The sequence below is a fragment of the Salvelinus namaycush genome, chromosome 18, assembly GCF_016432855.1.
Source record: "Salvelinus namaycush isolate Seneca chromosome 18, SaNama_1.0, whole genome shotgun sequence".
Taxonomy (NCBI): domain Eukaryota; kingdom Metazoa; phylum Chordata; class Actinopteri; order Salmoniformes; family Salmonidae; genus Salvelinus; species Salvelinus namaycush.
Window position 1 is genome coordinate 30,154,889 of NC_052324.1, and position 22,038 is coordinate 30,176,926.

Here is a 22,038-nt window from a genome sequence, read left to right on the forward strand (position 1 = left end):
ATCTAAATGCATACTTAATGCATAGAAAAGATAGGCACCATCTTATTTTCTTTTCTTTCAGATGGCATGGCATGTGTGGACTCAAATTGCGAGGGAAGTGGACTCATCTCAACATTAGATTAGATCGTATAGGGGTTTGAAAATGTCTGACAAACTATAATCTAAGAGCCACTAAGTACTCTCCAAACACCAAAGATAGATTTGAAAAGAAAGAGAACAAAGCAAATCAAAGCAAAGACATCAATCATGGTGATGCCCTTAGTCTGTTTTTGCTTGTAATATGAATTAGTGGAATATGAATTCTGTTTTGCTCAGTGAAGATTTCTTTGAACATTGTCAGAAAAACAACGAGAGGGGATATAGTTGAGACTGTTTAATGTCAACGTTTTAGCCCTAAAGTAGTCTCAATCTGAACACTGTCAACAATACAGATGAGAAACCAATAAATATAAGCAAGCAACATTTAAAATGTCTCAAAGAACATAATGCCTCAGAAAAAGGCAGTTTGGTTCAATTCAATTTTGAAACTTGAAGCAAAAGAAATTGCAGCACAGAGGGGAAGTGCATTATCTGATACTGCAGAGCACAACAAATCAAATGATATCTAATTAAATCAAAGGTTATTCATCGTATACACAGGTAAATGGTGCAATTAAATACTTACTTGCGACCTACCTCAACATTGCAGTGAAATATTTTTAAAAATCTAAATAAGAGTAATGACAATAACACAATAAGTTATACGTTTTAAACAACTATTAAAAAGTATACGGGTGGAAAATAACTGTTTTGGAGAAGCAGTATTGGACTGAAATCTAGTCCCTGTCGCTAGTGAAAACAGGGACCAAACTATTTATTGATCAATACATTTGTACATGTTACTGAACAAACATATCAGTTTAATAAGGAGTGAGAAAGATGTATTCTTATGTAAGGTTTTATTAAAGTTTTCTGAGAATGCCCTTACTCTATAGGACTGATGAAAACGCCAAAAGGGGCTGAGTCAAACAAAACAAACGTTCACAAATATTGCTAAGGGCTAGTCAGACAGTTTTTCTAACTAGGGAAATATTAATATGCCTTGCCTAGAGTTTGGTAGGACCAAATGTATGTGTATAAACCAGGGTTTCTTAAACTATAGATCGTGACCCTAAGTGGGTCCTGGGCATGTGAGAGGTGGGTCACGAGTTATGAGAATACATCTCTAATCACACATTATTTATTCTAAATTTGGGTCATTGGAGGAAGATTTGGGTCATGGGAGGACGTTACATTTCTAATTTTGGTTTCAAACTGAAAAAGTTTAAGAACCCCCGGTATAAAGCAATGATTTATATATACACTAGATGACTGACAGGGGGTGCCATTCATGCTGTTCACAGCGTAGTAGCCAGGGCAACAAAAAAACTGAAAAGTTGAGCCTCGCACATCAACGCTCTTTACCCACTACAATGTTGACTTTATGCATCTATATCATATCACTGAGGCTACCTTTACATTATATTATGTGAGCTAAACATACAAATAAAAAATACAAAAATATGTAAAAACATTTTTCTTAAAGTATAATTTCTAGACAGTACCTAATGTTACTGTCCCCACTATGACAAAAATACTTAAATACATGTCATTGTGTGCTTGAAACATTTAATTGAAATCCTGTAGAATTCCATTTATTACTTTGGAGGACTGCTTCTTCTAAGGAGAATCAATATGGTCGACCAGTGACTTCAAAGCCTCTCATTGGCCAATATATAGCATCAGCAATCTAGAGTTTATATACATCATTAGTATAAACACTAGAGGACTGACAGGGGCTGCTGTTTTGAAGCCACTACGCAGCCATTTTTGTATTCCTCCACTATTGTAAAAAAAATATTTATTCATGTGTACATTAGTTTTGCGAACAACATTTTATTACAGACACCTTAATGCATACTTTGAACTTAACATAAACATTTTAATACAAAACATAAAACATCAAAATCCACAAAGAAATGGTTATTTGGACATAAAATCAACATTTTTCAATGGCCAGCTCAGTCTCCGGACATGAAACCCATTGAAAACCTGTGGTTTGAATTTAAGAAGGTAGTCCATAAGCGCAGAGAAAGGATATCAAGGATCTGGAAGGATTCAGTATGTAGGAATGGTCTAAGATCCCTCCCAATGTGTTCTCCAACTCATAAAATGTTTTAGAAAAAGGCTCAGTGCCATTATCCTCGCAAGGTGAGGTATTGAAAGGTATTGAAAATGTGGGTGTCAATAATTTTGACCCCTACCTTTTTTATAAAAAAGTGTTTAATAACAAGTAATAATCTCTTTCTCTGAATTAGTATAAAATAATATAATTTCCAAATTTTTTCCAGCATACAATATAACTTAGTATTTTAATTGTTTATTTTATACTGTTATTTTGAAGGGTGTCAATAATTTCAACCCCACCGTACATCATTGGGTAGACTTACTCGGGTGCTGAAAAGACAGAGCACTAATTCAACTGAAAAGCACGCTCAGGTCAGAGATATGACACATAAAAATTGCTATTTTTCTATTCCATATGTCATTGTTAAGCAATGTCGTTATGGTTACTGTACCCATAGAGATCCTATTAATTTACTACTAATATAGTTTTAATGCTAATCATCTGGCAAATCCTTACAAAACTCAATCGAGCTAATATTTTATAGAACACAAGTTAACAAACCATAACCTGATAAGACAAATACAATCTAACAAAAGATAACAGCCTCATTTGCAACTGTTTAAATATCAAAGCGGCTTGCTTGCAAAAAGATCTGCTGAATAATGTTTGTGTTAGTCTTTACACAGTATGGTTGCTATGGCGTTATGCTGCTTTGGTGTACTGCAAGCCTCCACATTTGTATTGTGTACAGTATATTGTATTATGTGGTTTATTTTGTGGTGGGCAGGAGGGGATGGAGCGAAAGGAGAAAGCATGGCATCAACGGCTTTTCAGATTCTCCCATTTACAGACTGGAAATGCATGCAGCTGTTGTTTGTTTAAAGGAAGCAGGGTTTGGGTTTATTTCAAATGTGTCAGTTTGGTCAAATGACATTTCCTCTGTGGTGATGTGTGGGAGTAAAAAACAGTGCCAGCAGGACCAGAGTAGAAATAACAGATAAAAACAAGGATCTGCTGAGTCCCTCAGTAAATTTAATAAACATTGGACAAAAACTGAAAAAAGCTTCTTGTCAGAACAACAAAGGATGTCCAAACTGGATTAGGTGCTGGCCAGACAGGCAGTAGCATGGCTGAGGTCTCAGGCCTGTCTTCACCATGATCCTCCTGAGAAAGAAACAGAGGAAAACAGAAGACAGGGTAGCTTTGTTTAGGCGGTGGCATGGCACCAGATAAGCTCTGGCCCAATCTTAATGTCAACCTTAAGTACTCATGCCCTTTGCACTTTGGAGATCACATCTCACTGGAAAGCCTTGATGAATATTGGATTTTCAGTTTACCTCCTGAATTAAATTGGAAATTGTATTGACCCAATCTGTAATGGAAGTGTTTATACAGTAGACATGATTCTATGTTGACACAGACAGAAGGCTACTTACTGCCTGCTGACACAGGTATAGTTCTGACAACTGGAAGCCTCTCCTGTGAGGGAAGCCTACCAGGTTGTAGTAGAAGGTTTTTTACAATACCCAAATGGCATTTTGTGTATTTTATTTAACGATGGGATAAGAGCCACTTTGTATATACTAATGCAGGATCAATTTAATTAACCCATTACATCTTATGATTGTCAGATTACTGTTTGTGTTTTCTATTTGTAGTGGGAGTGGTGTTTGTAACTTTATGTTTATGTATCCTGATATTATTGATGTTCTGGGAGTAATTGTTTTATCATAACAAACCATGTTTAACCTGAGTTCATGTTGCAATGACAGATTAGTCAAAATTATTCATATTACAGATTTCAATCAAATCAAATTGAAAGTAATCAGTGCAATTAATTGAATCTGTCTTGAAACATGAACATGGTAATTGTGATAATTGGTTGCTATGCTACATGTAAATTGATACTCCACCATGTGTTTTAAATGGTGCCTTGCATTGAAAATAGTCTATAAAGTGGGTGGAGGAACATTGCTTAATAAATGTATTTTGAAAATGCAGTGTAAGGTGTTCTGCACTTAAAAAAGATGTTATAAGTTTTCTAATCATCCTTCTCTTAAAGATCATACCGCATTTGGGTAAACAGCGCAACTGTTCACCACAGCGCCTGTTATTATTTTTGTTCAGAGTAGCGTCTGGCAGAATGGTGCAAAAAACATTGCAGTACATATTCTTCTGTTAATCCCGCATGCAATGACGTCAGAGTGGGGGAAAAACTGTTTGTTGTTTGCAGTAACTTCTTTGTTGTTGTAATATCCCAAAACTGATGTGGCAGTTTTACCAGGGTACTAGCTTTAAAGCGGCAATCAGCAATAGAAACAATAACAGAGTTCTGCACGCCCTGTTTCTGTAAAAATGAGGGATGGGGCTGGAGAAATGTAACCATGCTCAAATTCATAGACAGAGCTATGGATGCAAGGACTGACCATCCATGATATAAAAATTATAGTTTTAACCATGTTTTGAGGTTATATAGTGTTAACATTTACTTTGTTTACAAACATTGGAGTAAAACAAGTTCATATTTTGGGTTCTGATGGGGTACGACAGTTGAACTACACTCATGAGACATTTATAAGTTCTATTTTTCAAGAATGTACACAAGTTGTTTGATTTATATTGCAACAGCGTTGTCATAATGCACCACAAGGCATACCGGGTCAATTAAAGGGCTGAATCTGTATTCATCTGTCTTTCCAGGTACATTTGCTAAAGTGTTGTGTAACAGTTGTTTACTAGTAAATACATTCTGTACTGTATGTCAGCATACTTCTGTCAACTTCTTCATGTGAGTGCCTATGCATGACAAACTGCTATTGCCGTTTTTGCAAACCTATTTTCTTTATCTGCTTTTCTTTTTTCTGTACAAGTTGCTCTGCCAAATATTTGGTATTTATTAGGATCCCCATTAGCCGCTGTAAAAGCATCAACTACTCTTCCTGGGGTCCACATGAAACATGACATAATACATAGTACAGAACAGTATTAGTCAGGGACTGAAATACATAAATGTGAAATGTCACACATATCAGTGCATACACACAATATCTAGGTCTAATACAGTGCAAATTGCAATACAACATATATAAAAGAGCTGTGCTTTTCACAGTCCCCTTTGTGCAGTAAGGTGTTCTTTTATCTGTTTTTTTATTGGTTTTATTGCTAACTTGAGTTACCTGGGGTGGCAGAGAGTTCCATGTAGTCATGGCTCTATTTAATACAGTGTGTTTCCCAGACACCTGGGGACTGTGAAGAGACCTCTGGTTGCATGTCTTGTGCTGTACCGATGAGTGTCCGAACTGTGTGCCAACTGGTTGAACAGACAGTTCGGTACCTTCAACACATCAATACCTCGCACAAAGACCAATAGTGATGCAGTCAATCTCTCCTCAACTTTGAGCCATGCATGTTGCTGACACTTTCCCTCCATGTACATCTAAGTGAGATACGTGCTGCCTTGTTTTGGACCAACTGCAATTTACCTATGTCCTCCTTTGCCACACATGACTACACAGCTGGGCAGTAGTCCAGGTGTGACAAAACTAGGGCCTGTAGGACGTGTCTGGTTGACTGAGATGTCAAGAAGGCAGAGCAATGCCCTATCATGGAAAATACCTCTTCCCATTTTAGCAACCATTGAGTCTATAGGTTTTGACCATGAAAGCTTTCTATCTACGGTTACACCCAGCAGTTTAGTCTCTTATCAGCAACATTATTCAATAATAGATCTAAATAAGGTTTAGCGTTGAGCGAGTGATTTGTACCAACATTTTTGTCACTAGCTTATTGCTAGTTACCCATTCTAAAACTGACTGGAGCTCTATGTTAAATGTCTCAGTTATTTATTTTACTGTTGCAGCCGACGTGTAATCTGTTGAGTCGTCAGCATACATAGACAGACAGGCTTAATTCAAGGTTAGTTTGTAAAAACAGAAAACAAATTATTGCACTAGCCCGCTGCCCTGCGGTACACCACACTCAACTGAATTTGCATGAGAGTCTTCCATTAACGAAAACCCTCATTGTTCTTTTAGATAGGTAACTCTCAATCCATAATAAGGCATATGGGTTATGATTAATGACATCACAAGCTGCACTGAAGTCTCACGAAACAGCTCCCACAATCTACTTACTTTCAATTTCTTTCATCCAATCATCAGTCATTTGTGTCAGTGGCGAGCATGTTGAGTGCCCTTCCCTATAAGCTCCCGAGTGGCGCAGCGGTCTAAGGCACTGCATTGCAGTGCTAGAGGCGTCACTACAGACCCGGGCTGTATCACAACCGGCCAAGATCGGGAGTCCCATAGGGCGGAGCACAAGCGTCGTCCGGGTTAGTGGAGGGTTGGCCTGGGTAGGCTGTCATTGTAAATATGAATATGTTCTTAACTGACTTAACTAGTTAAATAAAGGTTCAATAAAAAAATAAAAATAAGCATGCTGAAAGTCTTAGTTTTCTGTGAAATAACTATGTATTCGATCAAACACAATTTTTCCCAAACTTTGCTTAGCACTTGTAAAAGTCTGATTGGTCAGCCTATTCTTGGGTAGCAGAAAAACCTTTTCCTCCCCCATGTCTGAGGGCACACGCCGTCTTCTAGGCTTAAATTTAAGATGTGGCAAACAGGAATCACAATGTTTTCCGCTACAAACCTCAGCAATTTACCATCAAGGTTGTCGATACGAGGTGGTTTGTCCTTATTTATAGATAGCAACAATTTTTTCACCTCTCAAATCTACAGTGCTTGTCTTTCATTATTTGGTCCATTATGCATGAATATGAAGGCTCAGCATTTGTTGTTTGCATGCCATGCCAAAATTGGCTAATCTTGTCAACAAAAAAGTTATTAAAGTGGTTGGCAATATCAAAGGGTTTTGTTATGAGCAAGCCATCTGCCTCAATGAAAGATGGATCCGAGTTTGCTTTCTTGCCGAGAATTTCATTTAAAATACTCCAGAGCTTTTTACTATAATTATTTATGTATCTTTGTTTCTTCTTTTTGTTTAGTTTAGTTATGTGATATCTCAATTATCTCTATGTTTGCCAGTCTGCTGTGTTGTCAGACTAATTTGCTATTCCCTTTGCCTCATCCATCTCAGCCATACCGTTTTTCAATTCATAATTTATCCATGGGGATTTGGCAGTTCTAACAGTCAGTTTCTTGATGGGTGCATGCCTATCAGTAACCGGAAGAAGCCGTTTCATAAATACTTCAAGTGCAGCATCTGGATCTTCCTCATTACACACATCAGACCAACAAATATTTTTCACATCTTCGACAAAGGAATCAATGCTCTTGTATGATTGTTTATACATAATTTTAATTGCAGACTTTGGAACTTTGGTTTTTCTAGATTTGGCTATTATATTATGATCACTAAATCCGATGGGTGTGGATACTGCTTTAGAGCAGATTTCTGCAGCGTTAGTAAAGATGTGATCAATACACGTGAATGAATTCGTTCTTGTTCTGTTTGTAAATGCTTTGGTAGGTAGACTGATGACTTGAACCAGATTGAAGGCGCTGGTTACAGCTTGGAGCTTCTTTTTGAGTGGGCAGATGAGCATTTTTGGTATGTTATTAGGATCCCCATTAGCTGTTGCAAAAGCAGCAGCTACTCTTCCTGGGGTCCACCCAAAACATGAAACATGACATAATACAGAACAGTGGTTCCCAAACCTTTTATAGTCCCGAACTCCTTCAAACATTCAACCTCCAGCTGCGTACCCCCTCTAGCACCAGGGTCAGCGCACTCTCAAATTATGAGTTTTTGTCACAACCCGGCTCGTGGGAAGTGACAAAGAGCTCTTACAGTATCAGAGCACAAATAATAATATAATAATAATCAATAATTTTGCTCTTTATTTAGCCATCTTACATATAAAACCTTATTTGTTCATCAACAATTGTGAATAGCTCACCACAGCTTAATGAGAAGGGTGTGCTTGAAAGGAAGCACATATCTCTGCAATGTTGCGTTATATTGGACAGTGTCTCAGTGTTTTTCCACACACAGTTTTTGCCTGTATTTAGTTTTCATGCTAGTGAGGGCCGAGAATCCACTCTCACATACTGAAGGTACATGGTTGCAAAGGGAATCAGTGTCTTAACAGCGCAATTTGCCAAGGCAGGATACTCTGAGCGCAACCCAATCTAGCAGTGGCTTCTGATTAAATTATATTTTCACAAAACCGCTTGTTGCAATTTCGATGAGGCTCTTTTGTTCAGATATCGTTAAGTGGACTGGAGGTAGGGCATGAAAGGGATAACGAATCCAGTTGTTTGTGTCATCCGTTTCGGGAAAGTACAATTGAAGTCGGAAGTTTACATACAATTAGGTTGGAGTCATTAAAAATTGTTTTTCAACCACTCCACAAATTTCTTGTTAACAAACTATAGTTTTGGCAAGTCGGTTAGGACATCTACTTTGTGCATGACAAAAGTAATTCTTCCAACTATTGTTTACAGACAGATTATTTCACTTATAATTCACTGTACCACAATTCCAGTGGGTCAGAAGTTTACATACCATAAGTTGACTGTGCCTTTAAACAGCTTGGACAATTCCAGAAAATGATGTCATGGCTTTAGAAGCTTCTGATAGGCTAATTGACATTATTTGAGTCAATTGGAGGTGTACCTGTGGATGTATTCAAGGCCTACCTTCAAACCCAGTGCCTCTGCTTGACATCATGGGAATGACCACGTGTTCTCTGTACATCTCTACACATCATGGGAAAATCAAAAGAAATCAGCCAAGACCTCAGAAAAAAATTGTAGACCACCACAAGTCTAGTTCATCCTTGGGAGCAATTTCCAAACGCCTGAAGGTACCCCGTTCATCTGTAGAAAAAATAGTACGCAAGTATAAACACAATGGGACCACGCATCCGTCATACCGCTCAGGAAGGAGAAACGTTCTGTCTCCTAGAGATGAGCGTACTTTGGTGCGAAAAGTGCAAATCAATCCCAGAACAACAGCAAAGGACCTTGTGAAGATGCTGGAGGAAACAGGTACAAAAGTATTTATATCCACAGTTAAACGAGTACTATATCGACATAACCTGAAAGGCCGCTCAGCAAGGAAGAAGCCACTGCTCCAAAAATGCCTTAAAAAGCCAGACTACGGTTTGCAACTGCACATGGGGACAAAGATTGTACTTTTTGGATAAATGTCTTCTGGTCTTGTGGCCATAATGACCATTGTTTTGTTTGGAGGAAAAAGGGGGATGCTTGCGAAGAACACCTTCCCAACCGTGAAGTGCGGTGGTGGCAGCATCATGTTGTGGGGGTGCTTTGCAGCAGGAGGGACTGTTGCACTTCACAAAATAGATGGCATAATGAGGAGGAACATGATGTGGATATATTGAAGCAACATGTCAAGTCATCAGTCAGGAAGTTAAAGCTTGTTCGCAATTGGGTCTTCCAACTGGACAATGACCCTAAGCATACTTCTAAAGTTGTGGCAAAATGGCTTAAGGACAACAAAGTCAAGGTATTGGAGTGGCCATCACAAAGCCCTGACCTCAGTCCTATAGAACATTTGTGGGCAAAACTGAAAAAGCGTGTGCGAGCAAGGAGGCCTACAAACCCAACTCAGTTACACCAGCTAAGTTTTTCACAATTCGTGACAGTTTTGTGAAAAACTGAGTTAAAATGTATTTGGCTAAGGAGTATGTAAACTTCCGACTTCAACTGTACCTGCGTAATTGCGCACCCAACTCACTCAGGTGCTTCGCCATATCACATTTGACATTGTCCGTAAGCTCGAGTTCATTTGCACACAAAAAATCATACAATGGTGGAAAGACCTGTGTGTTGTCTTTGTTAATGCAGACAGAGAAGAGCTCCAACTTATTAATCATAGCCTCAATTTGGTCCCGCACATTGAATATAGTTGCAGAGAGTCCCTGTAATCCTAGATTCAGATCATTCAGGTGAGAAAAAACATCATCCAGATAGGCCAGTCGTGTGATAAACTCGTCATCACGCAAGCGGTCAGACAAGTGAAAATTATGGTCAGTAAAGAAAACTTTAAGCTTGTCTCTCAATAAATAAAAAAAATGCAATACTTTTTCCCTTGATAACTAGCGCACTTCTGTATGTTGTAAAAGTGTTACATGGTCGCTGCCCATATCACTGCATAGTGCAGAAAATACACGAGTGTTCAGGGGCCTTGCTTTAACAAAGTTAACCATTTTCACTGTAGTGTGCAAAACGTCTTTTAAGCTGACAGGCATTCCCTTGGCAGCAAGAGCCTCTAGGTGGATGCTGCAGTGTACCCAAGTGGCGTCGGGAGCAACTGCTTGCACGCTCGTTACCACTCCACTATGTCTCACTGTCATGGCTTTTGCGCCATCAGTACAGATACCAACACATCTTGACCACCAAAGTCCATTTGATGTCACAAAGCTGTCCAGTACTTAAAAAATATCCTCTCATGTTGTTCTGGTTTCCAGAAGAGGATGTCTTCCTTATTTGATCCCCCCATAAACATAATGATACCAAGAGCTGTGCCAGGTCCGCCACGTCTGTTGACTCATCCAGCTGTAATGCATATAATTCACTGGCTTATATGCGAAGCAGTAATTGTTTCATAACATCTCCTGCCATATCACTGATGTGTCGTGAAACAGTGTTGTTTGATGAAGGCATTGTCTGGATAGTTTTTTTGGCCTTTTCCCCCAGCATTGTCCCAGCCATGTCCACGGCAGCAGGAAGAATAAGTCCTCCACAATAGTATGGGGCTTGTCTGTCCGAGCCACTCGGTAGCTCACCATATAAGACGCTTCTAGCCCCGTCTTATTAATGGTATCTGTTGCTTTTATACATGTCTTACTACTCAAAAGTCATCTTTATTCTCGCTCAAAAAACTCCCGTGGCTTATTTTTCAAATTGGCATGTTTTGTTTCAAAATGTCTGCGCAAGAGTGAAGGTTTCATTGAGTTGTGCGCTAGTACTTTTGCACATATAACACGCTGTGGCTGAGGAAAGGCACTACTCTCAATATAAGTGAACCCCAAATCAATGTATTTCTCATCATATTTGTGCCTCTTCGATGGTCCAACGTCACAGTCTGTTGTTCTGTGCTTTCCCGGGTAAGGTAGCAGTAGCTCTTCAGCTGCATCAGATTCACAACTGTCAGTGTCCATGCTAGCTGGGCTAACAACAAATGTAGAATTACTGATGCTAGCATTGGATGTGCTCGTGGAAGCAGAACAACTTGTGTCGTTGATAGGTGCAAGTGTAGTACTGCTGGTAGTAGCAGTGCTACCAGTAGAGCTGGTATGTGTCTCTATGGACGCAGGCCTTACTTTTTAAAAACCATTTATCAATTTTCGAGCAAACGGAGCGAGCAGCAGCTACGTTTTGCTACATACGGACCGTTAGTGGAATTCCCACGAGAGAGTAACGGTTAATGTGGTTGGATGTTAATTATTTGACTAGGATACCTATATTTGACATTGTGTTGTTATTTCGCTGAACACTAGATAGTTTAATTTTATTTTTGCCAGTGAAACGAGGCTACTCAGGTGGGGGAAAAAACTCACCCAAATGTATAGCCCCGTTGGATAATATAAATGGACTGTTTGAAAATGCAAATCACATTTTTATTTGGCGTACACCCGATGGCATTGCACGTACCCCAGTTTGGGAATACCTGATATAGAATATTAATAGACAAGAACAGCTCAAGGACTGAACTACATCAATTCAAAAATAAATAACAAAAGGCACACGTAGCCTACATATCAATACCAATAAATCAACACAAACTATCAAGGTCAAATTGGCGTTGTGTCATAAGGTCTTGCTTTATCTGTTTTTGAAACCAGGTTTGCTTTTAATTTGAGCAATATGAGATGGAACGGAGTTCCATGCATTAACGGCTCTATATAATATTGTACACTTTCTTGAATTTGTTCTGGATTTGGGGACTGTGAAAATACCCCTGGTGGCATGTCTGGTGAGGTAAGTGTGTGTGTCAGAGCTGTGTGTAAGTTGACTATGCAAACAATTTGGGATTTTCAACACATGAATATTTCTTATAAAATTAAGAAATGATGCAGTCAGTCTCTCCTCAACTCTTAGGTCAAGAGACAAAGAAAAAGCCATATCTCAGACTGGCCAGTAAAAAGAAAAGAATAAGATGGGCAAGAGAACACAGACACTGGACAGAAGAACTCTGCCTAGAAGGCCAGCATCCCGGAGTCGCCTCTTCACTGTTGACGTTGAGACTGGTGTTTTTTTACGGGTACTATTTAATGAAGCTGCCAGTTGAGGACTTGTGAGGCCTCTGTTTCTCAAACTAGACACTTTAATGTACTTGTCCTCTTGCTTAGTTGTGCACCGGGGCCTCCCACTCCTCTTTCTATTCTGGTTAGAGACAGTTTGTGCTGTTCTGTGAAGGGAGTAATACACAGCGTTGTATGAGATCTTTAGTTTCTTGGCAATTCTCGCATGGAATAGCCTTCATTTCTCAGATCAAGAGTAGACTGACAAGTTTCAGAATACTCAACTAGTCTAAAGAAGGCCAGTTGTATTGCTTCTTTAATCAGCACTACAGTTTTCAGCTGTGCTAACATAATTGCAAAAGGGTTTTCTAATGATCAATTAGCCTTTTAAAATTATAAACTTGGATTAGCTAACACAACGTGCCATTGCAACACAGGAGTGATGGTTGCTGATAATGGGCCTCTGAACGCCTATGTAGATATTCCATTAAAAAATCTGCCATTTCCATCTACAATAGTCATTTACAACATTAACAATATCTATACTGTATTTCTGATCAATTTGATGTCATTTTAATGGGCAAAAAATGTCACACATTTAGTCCAAATACTGACTTTTAGCATTTTGTGGTCTAGAGCAACTATCCTACGAGAATAGCCTTAAGGTGAGGCAGATGAACCTGACATGAGATCCTCTCTCAGCCTAACAGGAATATGGCTCTGGATATACATGGCAACTACTCTTCCATTTGCATTTCTATCTTTCCAATATATTCTATAACCATGTATAGCTACTAATGCATCATCAAATTAATGATCTACGTGTGTTTCAGAGATGGTCAGAATATGAATGTTTTCTGCTGTTAATAAGTTGTCATTTTCATGAACCTTGTTTCTCAGGCTACGTATGTTAATATGGGATTTTTTTTGTCCTTTTCTGGGTACCTTGTTTGTTTTTAGTGCTATTATGAGAGGCTGATCCAGGATAGACATGTCAGTGACATTTACATTTGAGTTAATTGTACTGAGTGGGCTGCCCACAGTGGGCTTCTTCCTAAGGCACACGGTTTCATTGCAAATTGTGGAATTAAATTCTATGTACATATAATTATTGCAGACAATACCCTCGGAGCTAACAGTTAAAGGAACATAGATTAGGTTACTTACATGTAATGCACTTCTATTTCTCTTGGATATAATATCATTTCCATGTCCTCTGTTGCTTATTATGACAGGGAGAACTGGAGCGCTAACAAAACCAGAGCGTCAGTCTCTTAAGCAGTTCGCTATGTTGATTAAGATAATCCTGGAACCACTGTGGTTAGGGTGAATCCCATCTCTTTTAAAGAGTGTTGGTTGCTCCCACATAAAGTCAAAATTGTCACAAAAGGAGACATTCCTGTCTTTGCAGAGTTTATTCAGAAACTCATTCCGAACCCCTTCTATAGCATGGCAGGGGGCCAGAGATGACTGTTCTCTTCCCTGTGCAAACAAGGCTGATCAAGAGAATGTTGTAGTCCTTCTTCAGTTCCTCATATTGCCGAAAGCGAATGTCGTTAAATACAACGTGAGTGACAATGGTGGCAATATTAGAGTAGTTGGCTAGAACTTTAGGCAGTGGGGAGTTGATGTCTTGGAGATGGGTGCCTTGGTGACAGTGGACCTTGGTCGGCCCTCCAGAACTGAAATTCTGTGTGTCTGGGCTGCATTGAGGTACTTGGAAAGCGCATCTTGTTTTTCCCGCAGCTGAGCTAGCAGCCGGAGAATGTCTTCCCCAAGCTACTTGATGATGATACATTTGGAATAGACAAAGAATTTATGTTCATTCATCAGTTGCATCTTATTTTACTCATCTTGCGTAGATATCATCTCATACCTAGTGCATTTGAGCCCAGATGTAGACACAAATACCACACTGGTGTTTTGTCTCTAGCAATGCTAGCATTATCTTGCTCTGTTAGCATGATTGTGTTTTTTTAGCAGGAATCCGGGACACAAACCTGCGGTCCCAGCTGAAAAAGCTAACCTCATTGTGAAATCCTTAGCTATCAAAACTTCTAATGGTTAAAGATGTTGTTATGATTAAAAACGATTTAAGGAAAACTACTTCATAAAAACAACAGACCGAGTGTAGACACTATACTGATCTGATAAATAAAAAAGTAAAAATAAAGAATGTTAGTAATTTGGCACACCTAACCGTTGCCACGGTTATTTCTCTGCTGACTGTGCAGGCATTTGAGTGGGCTACGGCCATCAGGAGGAGAGGAGGAGCTGGCTTCATATGAGGGATTCATGGCTCTGTTCAGCGGTATCTTCGATCATCCACTTCCGGACAGTAGCAGCATCCAGCGGATGGAATGAGCCAGCGCTCCGTACGCTATTCAGAAGAGGACTGCACCAGGAGGTCAAGACGGAACTGGCATGTCGAGACGACATCCTTTCCTTGGACGCACTTATCGCGATGGCCATCTGTCTGGATAACCTTTGGGAGCGTTGGTACCCTCATCGCTTCTCTCTCTCCCTCAGTGACCACTCTGTAACAGAGCCTGAACCCATGGAGGTAGGGATCACATGCCTCCCCGCAGCTGAGTGACGCAGTCAGGGCTCTGTCCCTATTGTGATCAAGGGGGGCTTCAGCAGTGTCTGGTATGTCCCAGCATGGGCTCCACGAGAGCAGAGGGACAGTCACATGATCTTCCACCCTCCTGGGGCAGGTGTGAGTATCCTATCTTCATAATTTTCTGCCAACCTTTTGTGTCGCTCACACTAGCTGGCTGTCCGTCATGTACTGTTTCACAGCGCTAATCGATTCCGGTTTCGCTGGGAACTTTATTGATCAGACCCTTGCCTCCTCTCTGAACATCACCTCATACCTGTTCTCCTCTCAGTTTCCGGTTCAAGACCTTGATAATCGGCCACTTGGATCCAGAACCATCACACATCACTACACCACTCACCCTCACCGTGGAGTCCATTGATCAGGAAAACATCAACCAGTTTACAAGATCATCCTCAGCCTCCTATGGCTCCAACGCCATAACCCCACCATCTCATTATCGAGGATGAGAATGACGGACTGGTCACTCGAATGCTGGAGGACCTGCTTTCCCGTCCCCTCTCGAGTCGTAGCCCCTGTGGTCTGGGATGTAGATGTGAACATTTGTCAGGCTCTGGAGAGGGAACCCGCACCCACTACCTGTCGTCCTGAGCGCATCTACATTCCCACGGGGATAAGGGACTGGCTGCTGACTTGGGCACACACAGCTGTCGTCGCTGGACATCTCTCTGAAAAGTAATGGTGGCCCACCTTGGCACAGGATGTTATTCTCTACGGCAACTCCTGTTCTGTGTGTGCGCCCAAACTATTGGTTATGTGTTTCATGTCCAGATGCTACTCTTGTTTTGTGTCGGTCCATGTTGCTTGTATTAATTAAACTCACCACCTGCTTCTCGACTACTAGCGTCACCGTTACAGAATACGGGCACACTACAGCATGGAAACTCCTTCCCTTTTCCACAATCTATCTGGTCTGCCTACTGCTGAGGTTGCTGAGGCACTGTTCCAGCAAGTCTTGCGGTATTATATCTATCCAGAGGACATTGTCCCCAAATGTGGCCCCCAATTCACATCATAGGTATTGAGAGCCTTCATGGAGAAGCTCGGGGTCACAGTCAGCCTCACTTCCGGGTATAGGCCTCAGTCTAACGGGCAGGTGGAGAGGATGAACCAGGAGCTGTGGAGGTTCCTGAGGAACCACTGCCAGGACCGACAGGGGGAGTGGGCCCGATTCCTTCCCTGCGCGGAGTACGCCCAGAATTTGTTACGTCACCTATCCACCTGGCTGAAACCCAGAACACACTGGAAGGGATATCAGCCAGCCCTGGCTCCGTGGATCCCGGGCCAGACCGAAGCTCCTGCGGTGGATGAGTGGTTCAGGCACGCAGAAGTGTGGAGTCATGCCCACATAAGACTCCAGCGGATTGCCACTGCAGGGAGGCTCCCGTGTTCCGTCCTGGTGATCGCGTCTGGCTCTCCACCAGGAACCTCCCACTCCTCCCTCCAAGAAGCCGAGCCCCTGGTTTGTGGGGCTGTTCAAGGTTCTCCCAAGTGACTACCGTATCTCACCTTCCTTTCATGTCTCCCTTCTCAGGCTGGTGGTTCCTGGTCCCCTGTCTGAGGCTGTCCCCCACGACACCCCTCCACCTCCCCGGATGTCGAGGGAGGTCCCGCCTATGCAGTCAGATCCCTACTGGACTCCTGACGTTGTGGGGGTCGGCTCCAGTACCTGGTGGACTGGGAGGGGTATGGTCGAGAGGAGTGGTGTTGTGTTCCGGTGGAGGACATTCTTGATCCCAATGTCATCCATGATTGCCAACCAGCCCGCTCCTTGCCCTCGAGGCTGTCCCCCTGGCTGGCGTCGTCGGTCACGTCTACTCCCCCTCTCCGGTGTTTGCCATCGCCGGTTTACTAATCACTGGTTCTGACAACCATCATTACGCACACCTGAGCCTCATCATGAGACACACCTGGACTCTGTCATTTCACGGATTACCTCCCCTATAACTGTCACTCCCTTAGTTCCAAACCCCAGGCAGTATTGGTTAGGTGTTTCATGTCCAGACGCTACTCTTGTTTTGTATTATTAAACTCACCCCCTGCACCTGCTTCTCGACTCCCAGCGTCTCTGTTAGTTACTCCATAATACTAACATAAATAACGGAGTGAAAAGTAAGCCTGTACAGAATAAAATATTCAAACATGCATCATGTTTGCAATAAGGCACTAAAGCAAAAATGTGGCAAAGAAATTATCTTCATGTCCTCAATAGAAAGTTTTATGTTGGGGGCAAATCCAACACATTACGGAGTACCACTCTTCATATTTTCAAGCATGGTGGTGGCTGCATCACGTTATGGGTATGCTTGTCATCGGCAAGGACTAGTGAGAGTTTTTTTATGATAAAAAGAAACGGAATAGAGCACAGGCAAAATCCTAGAGGAAACCTGTTTTTTTGCTTTATAATAGACACCAGGAAACAAATTCACCTTTCAGCAGGACAATAATCTAAACACAAGGCCAAATATACACAAGTTGCTTACCAAGACAATTCTATGTCATATCCAAGATGGCGTAGCAGTCAGATGTCTTTTGTCCTCGTCTTGTCGTGTTTTTATATCTTTTTTTCTTCGCATATATTTTTTATATTTTTCTTAACCTCAACTTCAACATACTCTCCTGCAATCCGCCTCACTCAATGTGGTATGGATCTGCTATTTTATTTACTTTTGAACCGGAACCCCCAACAGAAGCTAGCCAGCTAACTAGCTAGTAGTCAGCTAGCCACTGCTAGCGGTCATCAGCTACCTTTAGCCCAGACAACTCTCACCAGTCTGCACAGCGCGACTCAAACTAGAGCAAATCGGACTTATTTTTCTCCATATCTCCGGGTTTCATTCGCAAGCACTGTACCTTTTCACCTGGATCATCGCAGCTAGCTAGCCACTATCCTTGTGGCCACTCCTGGCTAATGTCACTGTCCCGAAGAAAGAACCAATTAGCCTGGAGCTAGCCTTTGCTAGGCCCATCTCCCGGCTAGCCGAAGAGGTCCATCAGCTTCTCCTTGGGCTACAATACCTATTTTGCCAATTGGCCTGGACCCCTTTTACTGCCGACACGGAGCCCCGCCGACCCATCACGACTGGACTACCAATGTAATTCGCCCGAGGTTTTTTTTCAACTGGCTCCTCCGTCGCGACGTCCCCTGAATGCCCATCTGCTAGCCTGCTAGCCACGGCCCGCTAACTGTCTAGAGCATATCGGACTGTTAGCTGACGAGGCCCATCGGACAAATTCTTTGGCCACTATACGTATTTTGCCAATTGGCCTGAACCTTTTCACCACACGGAGCCCTGCTGATCCATGACGACTGGTCTGCCGACGTAACAGCACGAGGGGGCTACAACTGACTTCTTCCGTCACGACGTCCCTCTAAGGCCCTTCAGTTAGCTTGCTAGCCCCGGCCCGCTAGCTGTCTGAATCGCCGTGTCTCCAGCCCGCAGAGCTACTCACTGGACCCCTATGATCACTCGGCTACGCATGCCTCTCCCTAATGTCACTATGCCTTGTCCATTGCTGTTTTGGTTAGTAATTATTGCCTTATTTCACTGTAGAGCCTCTAGCCCTGCTCAATACGCTTAACTAAACCTTCAGTTCCACCTCCCACATATGCAGTGACTTCATCTGGTTTCTAGAGACAAATCTCTCATTGTCACTCAATGCATAGGTTTACCTCCACTGTATTCACATCTTACCATACCTTTGTCTGTACATTATGCCTTGAATCTATTCTACTGTGCCCAGAAACCTGCTCCTTTACCTCTCTGTTCCGAACGTACTAGACTACCAGTTCTTATAGCCTTTAGCCGTACCCTTATCCTACTCCTCCTCTGTTCCTCTGGTGATGTAGAGGTTAATCCAGGCCCTGCAGTGCCTAGCTCCACTCCCGTTCCCCAGGCGCTCTCACTTGTTGACTTCTGTAACCGTAAAATACTTTGTTTCATGCATGTTAACATTAGAAGCCTCTTCCCTAAGTTTGTTTTATTCACTGCTTTAGCACACTCTGCCAACCCAGATGTCCTAGCCGTGGCTTAGGAAGCCCACCAAAAATCCTGAAATTTCCATCCCTAACTATAAAATTTTCCGACAAGATAGAACTGCCAAAGGGGGCTGAGTTGCAATCTACCGTAGAGATAGCCTGCAGAGTTCTGTCTTACTATCCAGGTCTATACCCAAACAATTTGAGCTTATACTTTTAAAAATCCACCTTTCCAGAAACAAATCTCTCACCGTTGGCACTTGCTATAGACCAACTTCTGCACCCAGCTGTGTACTGGACACGATATGTGAATTGATTGCCCCCCATCTATCTTCAGAGCTTGTGCTGTTAGGTGACCTAAACTGGGACATACTTAACACCCCTACAATCTACACTTGATACCATCAATCTCACATAAATGATCAATGAACCTACCAGGTACAACCCCAAATCCGTAAACACGGGCACCCTCATAGATATCATCCTAACCAACCTGCCCTCCAAAAACACCTCTGCTGTCTTCAACCAGGATCTCAGCGATCACTGCCTCATTGCCTGCGTCCGTAATGGGTCTACGGTCAAACGACCACTGCTCATCAGTGTCAAACGCTCCCTAAAACACTTCAGCGAGGAAGCTTTTCTAAGCGACCTGGCCCGGGTATCCTGGAAGGATATTGACCTCATTCCGTCAGTAGAGAATGCCTGGTTATTCTTTAAAAGTCCTTTCCTCACCATCTTAAATAAGCATGCCCCATTGAAAAAATGTTGAACCAGAAACAGATATAGCCCTTGGTTTACTCCAGACCTGACTGCCCTTGACTAGCACAAAACATCCTGTGGCGGACTGCATTAGCATCGAATAGCCCCCGCAATATGCAACTTTTCAGGGAAGTTAGGAACTAATATACACAGGCAGTTAGGAAAGCAAAGGCTAGCTTTTTCAAACAGAAATATGCATCCTGTAGCACAATCTCCAAAAAGTTCTGGTACACTGTAAAGTCCATGGAGAATAAGAGCACCTCCTCCCAGCTGCCCACTGCACTGAGGCTAGGAAACACTGTCACCACCGATAAATCTGCGATAATTGAGAATTTCAATAAACAATTTTCTACAGCTGGCCCTGCTTTCCACCTGGCTACCCCTACCCCGGTCAACATCCCTGCACCCCCCACAGCAACTTGCCCAAGCCTCCCCAATTTCTTCTTCACCCAAATCCAGATAGCTGATGTTCTGAAAGAGCTGCAAAATCTGGACCCCTACAAATCAGCCGGATTAGACAATCTGGACCCTCTCTTTCTAAAATTATCTGCCGAAATTGTTGCAACCCCTATTACTAGTCTGTTTAACCTCTCTTTCGTATCGTCTGAGATCCCCAAAGATTGGAAAGCTGCCGCGGTCATCCCCCTCTTCAAAGGGGGAGACACTCTAGACCCAAACTGCTACAGACCTATATCTATCCTACCCTGCTTTTCTAAGGTCTTCGAAAGCCAAGTTAACTAACAGATTACCGACCATTTCGAATCCCACCGTACCTTCGCTATGCAATCTGGTTTCCGAGCTGGTCATGGGTGCACCTCTGCCACGCTCAAGGTCCTAAACGACATCATAACCGCCATCGATAAGAGACAATACTTTGCAGCTGTATTCATCGACCTGGCTAAGGCTTTCAACTCTGTCAATCACCACATTCTTATCGGCAGACTCAACAGCCTTGGTTTCTCAAATGACTGCCTCGCCTGGTTCACCAACTACTTCTCAGACAGAGTTCAGTGTGTCAAATCGGAGGGCCTGTTGTCCGGACCTCTGGCAGTCTCTATGGGCGTGCCACAGGGTTCAATTCTAGGGCCGACTCTTTTCTCTGTATACATCAATGATGTCGCTATTGCTGCTGGTGATTCTCTGATCCACCTCTATGCAGACGACACCATTCTGTATACTTCTGGCCCTTCTTTGGACACTGTTAACTAACCTCTAGACGAGCTTCAATGCCATACAACTCTCCAACTGCTCTTAAATGCAAGTAAAACTAAATGCATGCTCTTCAACCGATCGCTGCCCAAATCAAATCAAATCAAATGTATTTATATAGCCCTTCGTACATCAGCTGATAACTCAAAGTGCTGTACAGAAACCCAGCCTAAAACCCCAAACAGCAAGCAATGCAGGTGTAGAAGCACGGTGGCTAGGAAAAACTCCCTAGAAAGGCCAAAACCTAGGAAGAAACCTAGAGAGGAACCAGGCTATGAGGGGTGGCCAGTCCTCTTCTGGCTGTGCCGGGTGGAGATTATAACAGAACATGGCCAAGATGTTCAAATGTTCATAAATGACCAGCATGGTCAAATAATAATAATCACAGTAGTTATCGAGGGTGCAGCAAGTCAGCACCTCAGGAGTAAATGTCAGTTGGCTTTTCATAGCCGATCATTAAGAGTATCTCTACCGCTCCTGCGGTCTCTAGAGAGTTGAAAACAGCAGGTCTGGGACAGGTAGCACGTCCGGTGAACAGGTCAGGGTTCCATAGCCGCAGGCAGAACAGTTGAAACTGGAGCAGCAGCAAGGCCAGGTGGACTGGGGACAGCAAGGAGTCATCATGCCAGGTAGTCCTGACGCATGGTCCTAGGGCTCAGGTCCTCCGAGAGAGAGAAAGAAAGAGAGAAGGAGAGAATTAGAGAGAGCATACTTAAATTCACACAGGACACCGGATAAGACAGGAGAAGTACTCCAGATATAACAAACTGACCCTAGCCCCCCGACACATTAACTACTGCAGCATAAATACTGGAGGCTGAGACAGGAGGGGTCAGGAGACACTGTGGCCCCATCCGATGATACCCCCGGACAGGGCCAAACAGGAAAGATATAACCCCACCCACTTTGCCAAAGCACAGCCCCCACACCACTAGAGGGAAATCTTCAACCACCAACTTACCATCCTGAGACAAGGCCGAGTATAACCAAGGGGGGGCGCCAACCCAGACAGGAAGATCACGTCAGTGACTCAACCCACTCAAATGACGCACCCCTCCTAGGGATGGCATGAAAGGGCACCAGTAAGCCAG